This window comes from Nicotiana tabacum, chromosome 20 (genome assembly GCF_000715075.1).
Source record: "Nicotiana tabacum cultivar K326 chromosome 20, ASM71507v2, whole genome shotgun sequence".
NCBI lineage: Eukaryota > Viridiplantae > Streptophyta > Magnoliopsida > Solanales > Solanaceae > Nicotiana > Nicotiana tabacum.
The window spans coordinates 142199438-142211930 of record NC_134099.1 but is presented as its reverse complement, the minus strand read 5'-3'; the positions used below and the strand labels follow the sequence as shown (position 1 = coordinate 142211930).

The 12493-nt window shown below is 29.7% G+C and overlaps 1 non-coding gene across 1 annotated transcript; it reads left to right on the top strand.

Moving 5' to 3' along the window:
* The first annotated feature begins 5943 nt into the window (after positions 1-5943).
* Positions 5944-6017, top strand: TRNAN-GUU (transfer RNA asparagine (anticodon GUU)). Its single transcript has one exon. It is a non-coding gene; the product is annotated as a tRNA-Asn (tRNA).
* Positions 6018-12493: the final 6476 nt, after the last annotated feature.

Below are 12493 nucleotides of genomic sequence, written 5' to 3'. Positions count from 1 at the left end.
GCGGACCGCACCTCATGCCACCGAGGCTGTAGTGCATTTTATGCGGCCCGCGATGGCCAGATTCAGAGAAGATTCAATTAAGCCAAGAAGCCTCATTGCAGTCCGCAGTGCATTTTGCGTGGACCCCACTTCCTCGTTAGGGGTATTTTTGTCCAAAAAATTTAGCCTAGTATAAATACTTTCTTTTTCCATTTTTAGGCCATCCTTTGTAATTTGACTTTTAGCTGAGCTCGTGAACGGAGATTTTTTACTATTTTGAGCAATTTGTAGCTACTTTAACACTGAAGTTTCTTTATCTTACTTTGTAATTAAATCTTATGGGTTATTCTTCATCTATTTATCAGTTTTCTTCTATTATTATGAGTAGCTAGACCCATTAGCTAAGGTTTTGGCTCAACCCTAGTGTGGGTATTTGATGGGTCTTGAGTTTTAAGGCTTGAATGTCTATGGGCGTTTGAAAATTGGACTAATTTGTGTTTTCCATGTTGAATTAGTGGTTGCAAACACTAGTTTGTGCCTTTTTGACTTGGGTTCTTCTTGAGAAAGAGGGCTTGAGTCTAGGAAAATTAGTCCAACAAGGAATTGGGGCGTATTCAAGAGATTGATAGCCCCAATTAAAGGGTTAAACCTAGAAATAGTACTACCCGACTTGAACCTAAATTGCTTGCACAAATTATCATACCCAATTGGTCTTGAGAAAGTCAATTAGGGCAAAATCTTTCAAACTACCGAGAGGTATAGAGTGAAAAGTTTCGTGCATTGGTTATATCGTAATCCCCAACATGACAACCTTGCCTTAGATTCGAGAACCCATCAAGTATTCACCTAGGAGAACGTCACTTCCCTAGATCCTCTTTAACCATTTAGACAACCTTTCAAGTATCTTACTCTTAGCTTAATTTAGCATCTTATTAGCATAATATTAGAAGTAATCAAAAGACCAACTATGATTGGAAGTGCAAATAAGAGCAATTACGCATCTCTAGTTTAGATAGGAATCCAATTCCCACTTCTAATTCGATCCCTACCATATCGGGTAAAAGCTGCTTCGACCACTTTCGCAACTTTGTAGTGGTGCAGGGTTGGATCTAATCAGTCCACAGTAGATTTAAGCTTGAATTGGCAAAATTAGAATTTTAGCGTTTTCCGGTTGGCAGTGGAAATCTTAATATCGGGGTCGGATTGGAATATCGAGAATTGGAGTAGGTCTTTGTGTTATTTGTGACGTGTATGCAAAATTTCAGGTAATTCAGATGAGGTTTGATAAGTTTTTGCATCTTTTGCGGGATTCGGAAGTTTTGGAATCCTTAAGCTTGAATACGAGAGTGATTTGATGTTTTAACATTGTTTTGAGTATTCCGAGGGTTGGAACAAGTTTGGATAATGGTATATGACTTGTTGGTAGGTTTGATTGAGGTCCCAGGGCCCTCAGGATGATTTCGACGGGTTATCGGAGAGTTGGAAAATGGGGTTGTAACTGAAGCTACTGTATTTCTATCATAATCGCACCTGCGGTCATCGCAGGAGCGGAGGTTGGTTGGCTGGGGATGCATCGCAGATGCGGAATGTGAGTCGCACATGCGAGCCCGCAGGTGCGGTGTATTGATCGTAGGTGCGGATAGAGGGTTTAAGTGAAGTTCCGCAGATGCGGACATTTTGTCACAGGTGCGGGGGTCGCAGGTGCGGTATTTGGACCGCAGATAACATATAAATTCTTGCCTTCGCAAAAATGTCATTTTTCAACCATTTGTGTTCTGACTTAGAGCTTTTTGAGAGGAATTAAAGAGGGATTCGAGGGGTAACACTTGGAGGTAAGGTTTTTGAACTCAATACTCAATTCTATGGTGATTTCTAACAGATTAGACATGAAATTAGTGAGATTAAAGGGTTAAAACTGAAGGCTAGGGCTTGAGTTTTGGAGAGCTTTGATTGCGGATTTGAGGGGCCATTTGAGGTCCGATTTTGGTGGAAGGATAAGGATTATAGTGATGTGATTTTTATTGAATTCCAAGATGTGGGCCCAGGGGTCGGGTTTGGCCAATTTCGGAATTTTTGAGTTAATTTGATTATTTTCGCTTGGGCTTTATTCCTTTCGCGCGTATTAATATTATGATACTGATTTTGGTTAGATTTGGAGAATTTGGAGGCCGAGTCGAGAGGCAAAGGCATCGCGGGCTAGAATTTGGACTGGTTTGAAGTAAGTAATGATTGTAAATATTATCTTGAGGGTATGAAACTCCGGATTTCACATAGTTTCACTACTTTGAGGTGACTCACATGCTAGATGACGAGCGTGGGGTCGTGCACTATTGGGGATTGTAACTTGGTCCGTCCCGTACGACTATTAAGTCACGCATTTGATTGAAAACTATTTGATACTATTGTGTTTTGAAAAAAATACTATTATGTTTTGGGTTGAATGCTATATTTGGGCCTCGTGCCAACTGTTCGGACCCTTAGGGGCTTTTTACTACTGTTTCCTCATTATTTTGGTTTAATATCTACACTTAGTCATGCTATGTTTTACTGATTTCATAACTCGGTTTTATTTACTCTGTTCTGATCCTATAAACGATATTTTGGGCTGAGCACTCTGTTTTACTGTTAGCCCGAGTAGCTTGAGAGATTTCTGACTAAGTAAGGTCGAGGGCCTGTGTTGTGAGGATATCATGTGATCTGGCTGCGCGCTGCAGCGTGCTGTACTGTTTTTGTGATATATGAGAGGTTGAGGGCCTGATTTATTACTCCACGAGATGGCTTATAATAACGCTTGGGTTGTAGGAGCTCCTCCGGAGTCTAAACACCCCAATGAGCGCGGGTACCTAGTGTGAGTGATGTGATGTTGCCCGAGGGACTATTTTTGTTCTATGTTGTTGCCCCAAGGGCTAATTACGAGTGATTGTAAGGTAGCCCGAGGGGCTGGTTCTGTTAATATTTTGCCCGAGTGGCGGTTTATGGTACATGTCTTGCCCGAGGGGCTGTTTACGTTTCTATCATTTTTACTCACTATTTCATCACTTGTTTGAAACTATTGAAAGATGTTTTTAAAAGGAAAGGTTTTTACTGAAACTGAGTTTGTTTTACGAGATAACTGATTTCTGTAGTGCTTTGGAAATGTATTGTATTTGTTGTAGTGCTATGACGTGAAATTATCTGTTTTCTTACTACTCAGCTTTCATTTACTTTTATTACTTACTGAGTTTGCGTACTCATATTACTCTCTACACCTTGTGTGCAGATCCAGGAGTTGCGGGTTTTGATAGCCAGCGTTGATCATTCATTCAACAGGTCTTGGAGTCGACAAGGTAGCTGCATGGCGTTCGCATCCCTATTCTTTTCCCTCATATCTTCCCTAGATTCTATTAGTATTGTCTTCTAGACTTTGTTAGCCTTTATTGTACTTAGACAGATCTTGTAGTTTCTCGTGACTTGTGACACCCTGATGTCGGGCTTATGTTATATTTCCGCACGGGTTATTTAGACTTATATTATGAGATTTTGTTAATTAATGGCTAAAAAACAATGACTTTTATGGAATAACGGTATGATTTGGAGTTTGTGTCGGTTGGCCTAGTTTCACGATAGGCGCCATCACGACCGGTCGGTTTTAGGGTCGTGACAAATATTTTGCATTTGAGACCATAAGTATAATTTTGGCAAGCTAGCTTTTACAATCTCTGCTTTCGTCGATTTTAGAACTACTGGTAGTACTTGACAGAAATCACCTCCCAAACCATTAATTTTCCACCAAATTGTTCATTGATATCCAATATATCTCTAGAACTCCGAGCAATTATTTTGATAGTTTGACACTTCCCTATAAGCGCTTCAACTCATATTATCAATTTTTCTTATAAAGCTACATTATTGCTCTGCTTTGATATATTTGTGATGTTTATTTCAGTTATTTGAAGAGGTATATCAAATCTAAAATGAGTAGTCTCATAATAAAATCGTTGCTGGTACACCCATTGTTATTATTGCAGACAGTATCATGCCTTTTGATATGACATTTGCAAGTAATTGACACAGAATATTATTTCGATTTCATCGAAGGTATCTACAAAGGATAATCCCTTTATACCAAAGTCGACTCTTTATAATATAGTCTTGAAAGCTTGTTCTTATTCAGGATTTAGCTTTGATTATGCTTCCTCTTACACTTGTATGGCCGTTTGATTCTTAATACCATACTAACCTTTTTTGCTTAGTGTTCTAATATTTTTAATCTTTAACACTTTTTTATGAAATAAATCTATATACCCTAAAAACAATTAATTTAAAAAAATGATTGAATTGGATCCTCTAACTAAATAATTAATTGAAATATTTAATTATTTGGTCTTAACATAAAAAATAATGTATTTTTATGTTGATTCAGATTCTTAACATTAGTTCATCTAATGTTTGGAATATGTAATCTTAATTATAATTTTATTCTCACATAAATTTTATTTTCAAAGAGTAAAAAGATCGATCTAACGTTCCACTTGTAGATCTTTATATTTACAGAATTATTAGTGGTATTGACTCTTATCAATCATTTTTCTTTCTCTTTCTCACACATTTATATTCTTAAATATTTTCTTAGTTGATGTTTAATAATTGGGTATATTTTTTTAAAATTACACGAAAAATTAATTAAAAAATATCATTTGAGCTGGAAAATAGTTCAAATATAGGATAAAAATATATTATCATGGGGATATTTTTTTCTCAATGTATGCGCTCTATGCAGTCCATTTGCCATTACTTTTATTTTTTCTTGTTATTGGATATTATGGAGTACTAATGTATTTTCAATACAGAGGATTCTTATGAAATTGATTTTATTAAACCTTCCTACATATTTTTAATAAAAATTTAATAGACAAAAATTTATTAATTTAAAAATCTTATATGTTAAAAAAATTAACATAGAAAGTATTGCAGTCTAAAAATAAAGTTATTACAGTTATGTCATTTCCCTACGAGTTATTCTGTTTAATATTTTAGGGCTATTTTTATCTATTAATATTATATTCGTGCGATAATAATCATAATATAGGGTCTCCATTTCTAAAATTAGTAATAGAAATTTTTTAAGAAGTATATCCTAATAGTAATATATCCTAAAATTAACAGGATTACATGACTAAAAATATGTGTCTATCCCGAACGTAATTATACTAAAAGGAAAGCTAACGTGTTTCTAAAGGTATTAGGTTTATACGCGAACATGTAGTATTATATGTCTATGCCCGAAAGTAATTATACTAATAGTATTCCTAAAGGTAATCATGTAGGATTCCTAACGTGTAGTATTATATCCTAAAACTAATAGGATTACAACGCTAATATCTAGAATTCCAGTTATGTCCTTTTATTGTGAGTTATTATGCTTAATATTATAAGGTTATTTTTGTAAACCGACATTGTATTCATGCTTTTATAATAATATAGATATAGATAGATAGATAAACTACTATGTGAAAATTTTCAAACTTTTTGAAATTAATGTATATAAAAAAAATTATAAGTGAAAATAGTTAGCAACTCAAAATATTTAAAAAATATTTGTAGATATATGGTATACAAATTTATTTGACTTTCAAAAGAGTAATAATATTACATACGGTGAAAGAGAGAAAAAAGTATCTTACCTCACCAAAGTGTCAAGTGTGAGTAATAATAGCCATTGTGATTAAGTAACAGAGATTTATGTATGTATTGGCAAATGTCATATATTTTTGTTGATTTAGCGTAAATATTGGATGTATGTACATAATTTAACTATAGAATTACAAAACATATACTATATTAATCAGGCATAAAAAGTTTTTCTACTAGAAAAAATATATTGTATTAATTAACTGAAAACAACAAGTATTAAAGTTGAAGGAAAATTGTCTAACATGAGACCATAATAATAGAAATTAATCTTCTGACAAACATTCATAAGAAGCTGGAATAGCTCAGTTGGTTAGAGCATGTGGCTGTTAACCATAAGGTCGGAGGTTCAACCCCTCCTTCTAGCGGCAACTTTTTGTGTGGCTCATTACCTTACATCAGCTTTCATGGCCCTATGTTAAGATTTTTAATTTAAAATTGTAGCTAATTTCTACATAGTATCCCTGAGAATGATTTGTACACTTATCCCCGGGGTACTCACTACCTTATATAGGCTTGAGCGGCCCAAACATTGAGCTAGTGGTATCGATGCGCGTTTTAAGAAACTAGTTTTAGGATACGCTGAAGAAACTAGTTTTAGGATACACGCGCATCGCGCGTATCCTATATCGATGTATATAAAATTATTAAAAAAATATAATCCCTTGAAAATAAAATTTTAAAAAATATAAGCTCTTGAAAATAACGACTATTGATCCTATTTTTTGTGTGGCTCATTACCTTACATCAGCTTTCATGGCCCTATGTTAAGATTTTTAATTTAAAATTGTAGCTAATTTCTACATAGTATCCCTGAGAAAGACTGTATGTACACTTATCCCCGGGGTACTCACTACCTTATATAGGCTTGAGCGGCCCAAACATTGAGCTAGTGGTATCGATGCGCGTTTTAAGAAACTAGTTTTAGGATACGCTTAAGAAACTAGTTTTAGGATACACGCGCATCGCGCGTATCCTATATCGATGTATATAAAATTATTAAAAAAATATAATCCCTTGAAAATAAAATTTTAAAAAATATAAGCTCTTGAAAATAACGACTATTGATCCTATTTAGTCAAAAAGTTGCGAATGACCTAGCTAAGCATGAAAATAACCGAGATAATCTTGAAAGATCGGTGTTTTATTATGTATCCCCTTCTTTTATTTTAGATTCGTATTAAAATGATTGTATAAGTACTTATTATAGGCATATCAACTACAAAAAGGAAAAAAAAATAGTGATGGGCCAATTATATAGCTAAATAATAAAAATCTATCGCTAATCATATTCAGTGACAAGATTAGTGATAGATTATAAAAATATCCTTTTTAACTACGAGATGAATTTTGTAACTAATTCCTATTTTGTAAAGTCGAATTCTGTAATAAATTTTCTTACTAATAATATTAGTTTTTTTTACCAAAAAATAATAATTTAGGTACTTTTGTAGATTAATTATGAAAATTAATTTTTTTTATCACAAATTAGTAATTCATATATTTTCCAACAACAATTAATATTTTGAAACCTAATGTCGTCGCAAATTTTAAGAACAAAAACAAATGGATTAAACAACTAAGTTTCTAAAAAAAATATATCGTGGAGTTTTCTAGTTGGAAAAGAAAATTTCCTCCTACTTTTTGTATTCTTTTAGTGTCTTAATATTTTGTATCCTTATTAGGAGAAATATCAAACACTAAATTATATACTTTTTTAAAACTTCTTTAATTTAGAACTTCTAAATATTAGGAATGTTTTTTGATTTTACAATTTTATCCCATGTAAAATATATTTTTAAAGGGTAAAAAAGGCGAACGATATTTTGCTAAGGGCCTTCGTGCTTTTAATATAGTATATATAGAATAGATATAGATTTTTGCAATAATAATTTGGTGGATCATAACTTTTTCACAAGTTATGACTTATGTATGGCGAAAATTACAATTTCGCAAGTTGCTTGGTGGTTCATAACTTTGGTACAAATTGTTCATAAAATTTTATTGGATTCGAATAGGTAAAACCTTCTTCATTCACAAGTTATGGTGGACATGCATAACTTTGGTACAACTTATTCACAAGTTATGTTTGAGACAATTTATAACTTGGTATAAATTTGGATGAATAAAATTTTCCTAGTTCACAAGTTATGACAGGCATGCACAACTTTGGTATAAATTGAAGTTCTATCGTATTACGTACAACAACAACAACAGAATACTCAGTATAATCCCATATAATAGAGTCTCGGAAGGGTAGTGTGTATGCAGACCTTACCCTACCTTGTGAAGGTAGAAAGGTTGTTTCCAATAGATCCTCGAAGTTCTGTCGTATTGGGAAAAAAAATTTGTGCTATCTTCATTCTACTTGTCTTGTTAAATTATTTATATTTCAGCCGGTTTGGCAAAGCTGCATGCACAAATATTTATAAGTTTTTTCGGACATAAAGACTTGATAGAATGGACTATGATCTTAAAAAGCTCTTTAATTTCTAGTATTATTGTTTTTAATAGTTCAGAGTGTTTTTACACGATGTCTAGAACAAATTAGCGGGAGCTAATAGTTGTACATCTATTGCAAGCTTGAGTTGTTTTAATTAATTAGTCTCAAGATACGCGTGATACGCTTGTATTCTATCTCAATGAATACTAATTTATTTAAAATTTGTATTTAAATAATAAAATAAAAGTATAAGTTACTAAAGATGATCATATATATTGATCATATATAATAACTCAATAATTAAGGAATAAAATAATATTCAAAAGATTACTCTATTAGTTCTCCTTCAGTTTGTTCTCCTACTTGGTTTATTGTCAAAAAAGTCACAGGAGTAGCGTTTGACTAAAGTTAAAAAGATCGTTCAACTTTACCTGAGGAACTTGGGTACGTGCATGCATGTATATTTTATGTTACTTATTCCAAAATTTGCTTCAAGATAGTTTACCAACAATGTAAAGTATTTACTCATTTTACGATACTGCTAAAATTATAGCCTTATTCTATTGATACCTTAGTAATCATACAAGCATCCGAACTCGATTATTATTAACAGTTCATATATTTTTTGCTCGATTATTATTTTATTTTACTTATGAATTTTTTCTGAAGTACTTGTTTTTCGAATTCTCTTATTTATTTATACAGAATATATATTGATCAACATTTTTACCGTTTAAAATAATTTTACATTTTTAAAAATTAATCATATAACTATTTCTTAATATTTAGACAATCAAGTGGACAAAATATTTGAGTATACTTCAAATTCTAAGTCCTTATTGTTCAAAGAAAAAAGAACTACCCAATGCTCTTTAAAGTCTAACTTTATGCCACCTCAATAGGAATCTATATCTATATTATATTAAAAGAAGAGTAGTATGAATTGTGGTTAAGCCAAGTGCCAAGCTAAAATAAAGTCACTTGGTAATTGTAGGACAACATTAATTATTAGAAATTATAAATGAAAACATTTAATGAATCTTATACATAATCTAAATATATCTTAGACAAATCTAATCTCTCTCTCTCTTAATACACACACACACACACACACACACACACACACACACACATTGATCCACTCATAAATTTTCTTATAAATTAGCTAGAAATATGGAGGAAAAAAATTAATTAGAAAACTAAAATAGAAAAATATAAAAAAAATAGAAAGACGTAAATTGAGATAACCTATGACTATTTATACTTTGAAGTAAGTTAAAATATAAAATAAAACTTACTTAAGATATTAAAGATTTATTGACTTCAAAAATTAAAAAAATTCAAGCAGTAAAATAAGATCTTACATAAAGTATAAAGTTATTTGTAAGATAAGAAAAAACTTAAATATTATATATATATATATATATATATATTAAAAGGAATGTAGTGTGGCATGACATTAAGCCGAGTGGCATATTCAGAAAATGTCACTTAGAAATAGTACATGGAGAAATAATATAAATAGAAATATTTCTTCTTAGTATTTTTAAGACATAATTAAATAGATTTTTAGACAAATTTAATAAGGATTAAAACAACTTAGATTTGATCAAATTTAATTTATGGTAGAAATCAAATAAAATTGACTCACATTCTTATACTAAATAAATTTTGATAGCTTTCCAAATATAATTATTAACTAACCACTTGATGTGCTTTCTTTCATTTCATAATTTTATTATTTTTAGAAATAGTAAATGGAGAAATAAAATGATATGAAAATATTATCATTAGATATATGTGTTCAAACAAATAAGAAATTAACTTTTATGATTAATAATAAAATGAGTGTGGTAGAAATAGATATTAAATTAAACAAGCTAATGAAAGTCACATAACAATGTAATAATATTATGTATTGAAAAATAAGGAATAAATAGAGAGAAATTAATCAAAACTTTCATCATACAGAAAAATGATAAAACTTATTTAAATTTGAGATGAGAAAGTTGTTATTTATTTATTATGATAAGAAAGATGATATTGTGGATAATACCACACAACTTATGTCAGATAAAATAAGAACTTAAAAATATTAAAAATAAATTAAAAATAGCGTGAGAATATTTATGCTAAGAATTAGTTTAGAAAACAAAATAAAGTGAAATAAAACACTTAAAGATACTATTGATAAATTTAAAAAACTTAAGAATTCAAGCAATATTTTTAAAATAAAATAGATATTTATTTTAAGATTAAAATATTTCTAAATTTATCTATATTATATTAAAGGATAGTAATGGATAATAATACTAAATAAAGTGGAAAATTAATTAAAAGTCGTATGAAACTGTGATAATACCATATATTTGATAACATAATAGCAAAAGTAAAAAAAATAATTAAAAATTAAATATCAGAAATGAAAGGAAAAGACTATTTTGCTTAATATTAGAAAGTTCTTAAATTTATGATGAGAATGCTCAAAATCCAATGGATATGACCACCAAAAATTAAAGTCTTACTAAATAAGAATTAAAATTTTAAAAAATAAAATAAATATCTAATATAAGTAATTTTATTAACTAAAATTAAAAATTAAATTTTGTATCTTGAAATTGAAAGAGATTTTTTTTATTGCATGTCATACAAAAAATAAATATAAAAAAACTTAATAGATTTACAATATAATAATTAAGGAACTTATATATTAATATTTCATACTAATCAAAGTTACAACTTAAAGTCAAATATGATATTATTTTGATTACAGGTAAAATATTAATTAAAATTCTTAGTAGGGAAGAAACTGTATAAAGAAAAAAAATAGATATAATGTGAGAATATATTAAATTAATTTAAAATAAAATAAATTAAATTATTGAATAATATTCCAAAATATTATTTATAAATTTAAATAGTAAAATAGTTTCGAGTAAGAGAATAAAAGCGTAAAATATATTAAATTTCAAGAATAAAAAAATAATATTTATCGATAATTATTAAAAGGATAATAAGCAAAATATTAAGTCAATTAGTAAGCCGAAAAACTCACATAAAAGTATAATAATATTATATAATAAATTATTTCATAATTATAAGCAAAGAACAAAAAACAATTGTGTAAAATTTAAAAGAATAAGACTTATTTAAGCTTTAGACAAAAAAAATAAACTAATATTGAGAATTTTATTAAAATAATATAATTTAATATGTTTAAACGAGACAAATCACCACATGACATAGTTAGTAATTTTTAATATTGATAACGAAACAAAATTCAAGTACTAAAATTAACCTATTGGATTATATAAATATAGAAAAAGAAAACAGGTTATCCAATATGAGATTTGCGAAATAGTTTCATGTCTTGCTTCTTAATTAATATCAAATGATTATCTATAAATTTTATCTGGAAGGTTTATATTTTAAAGTTATTTATACATAATTCAAATAATCCAAATCACAATCCGACATGATTTGTGTCCGCGCATCGCACGGACACAAATCAAGAGTTTGACTTACGTGCACAATTTTTACGTGCCCTCTTAAATATTAGCCATAAAATTGTTGGATCAATTAGTTACTTTAGTTTCATTAACAACACACGGTAATTTACTCCTCTCCCATGAAAAGTAACATACAAGAATTATAATTATGTAACATATATAGTTCAAATAAAAACAAAATTTAAGTAAGGTAAAATTTCAATTGACTTTATAATCCTAAATTTTAGGATTTTGTGCCTAGTTCAAATGGGAAAATATTTAATACCAATATTTTAGTCGATCTTAAAGTATTAAATATTAGGAGAATAATTAAATGACTATTTTATCTAGTATGAACTTTATTTTTAAAGGGTAAAAAAGGCAAACGACATTTCGCTAAAGAGTTTCGTGCTTTTAATATAATATAGATATAGATTAAAGCGATGTAAAACAGTCAAAATATTTTTAAATCGTCAATGACGCGTCTCACCATAAACTACATCTTCTTTCATCAAGATGAGGGACAACAGGAAAAGGCATTTCTGGTAAGATAATCAATCATTACTCCATATAATAAGTCAACAACTAAAAAAATTCCTTTTTTCCCCCCTTGTTTTTTAGAGTTGTTGGCTAGTTTAAAAAGGAGGGAAAGTGAGAAGAAGGGGGCCTTTGATAAAATTAATTGGTTTTACACTTGCGTGATCTAAGGTGAATTGGTAAGTACTTGAACTGACATTTTATAAATCTCTAATGATTAACAGTAGATGCACGTGAAAGGTAATTAGTGATAAATTTGATAGTACAAATACTAGTTTTACAAATCAAAAGAACCGTTTCATGATGAGATTGCACTCTTTTTTTTTTAAATGTGTCCATTTACTAATTTGTTTGTCGGCTTGATTTAGTCATTCAT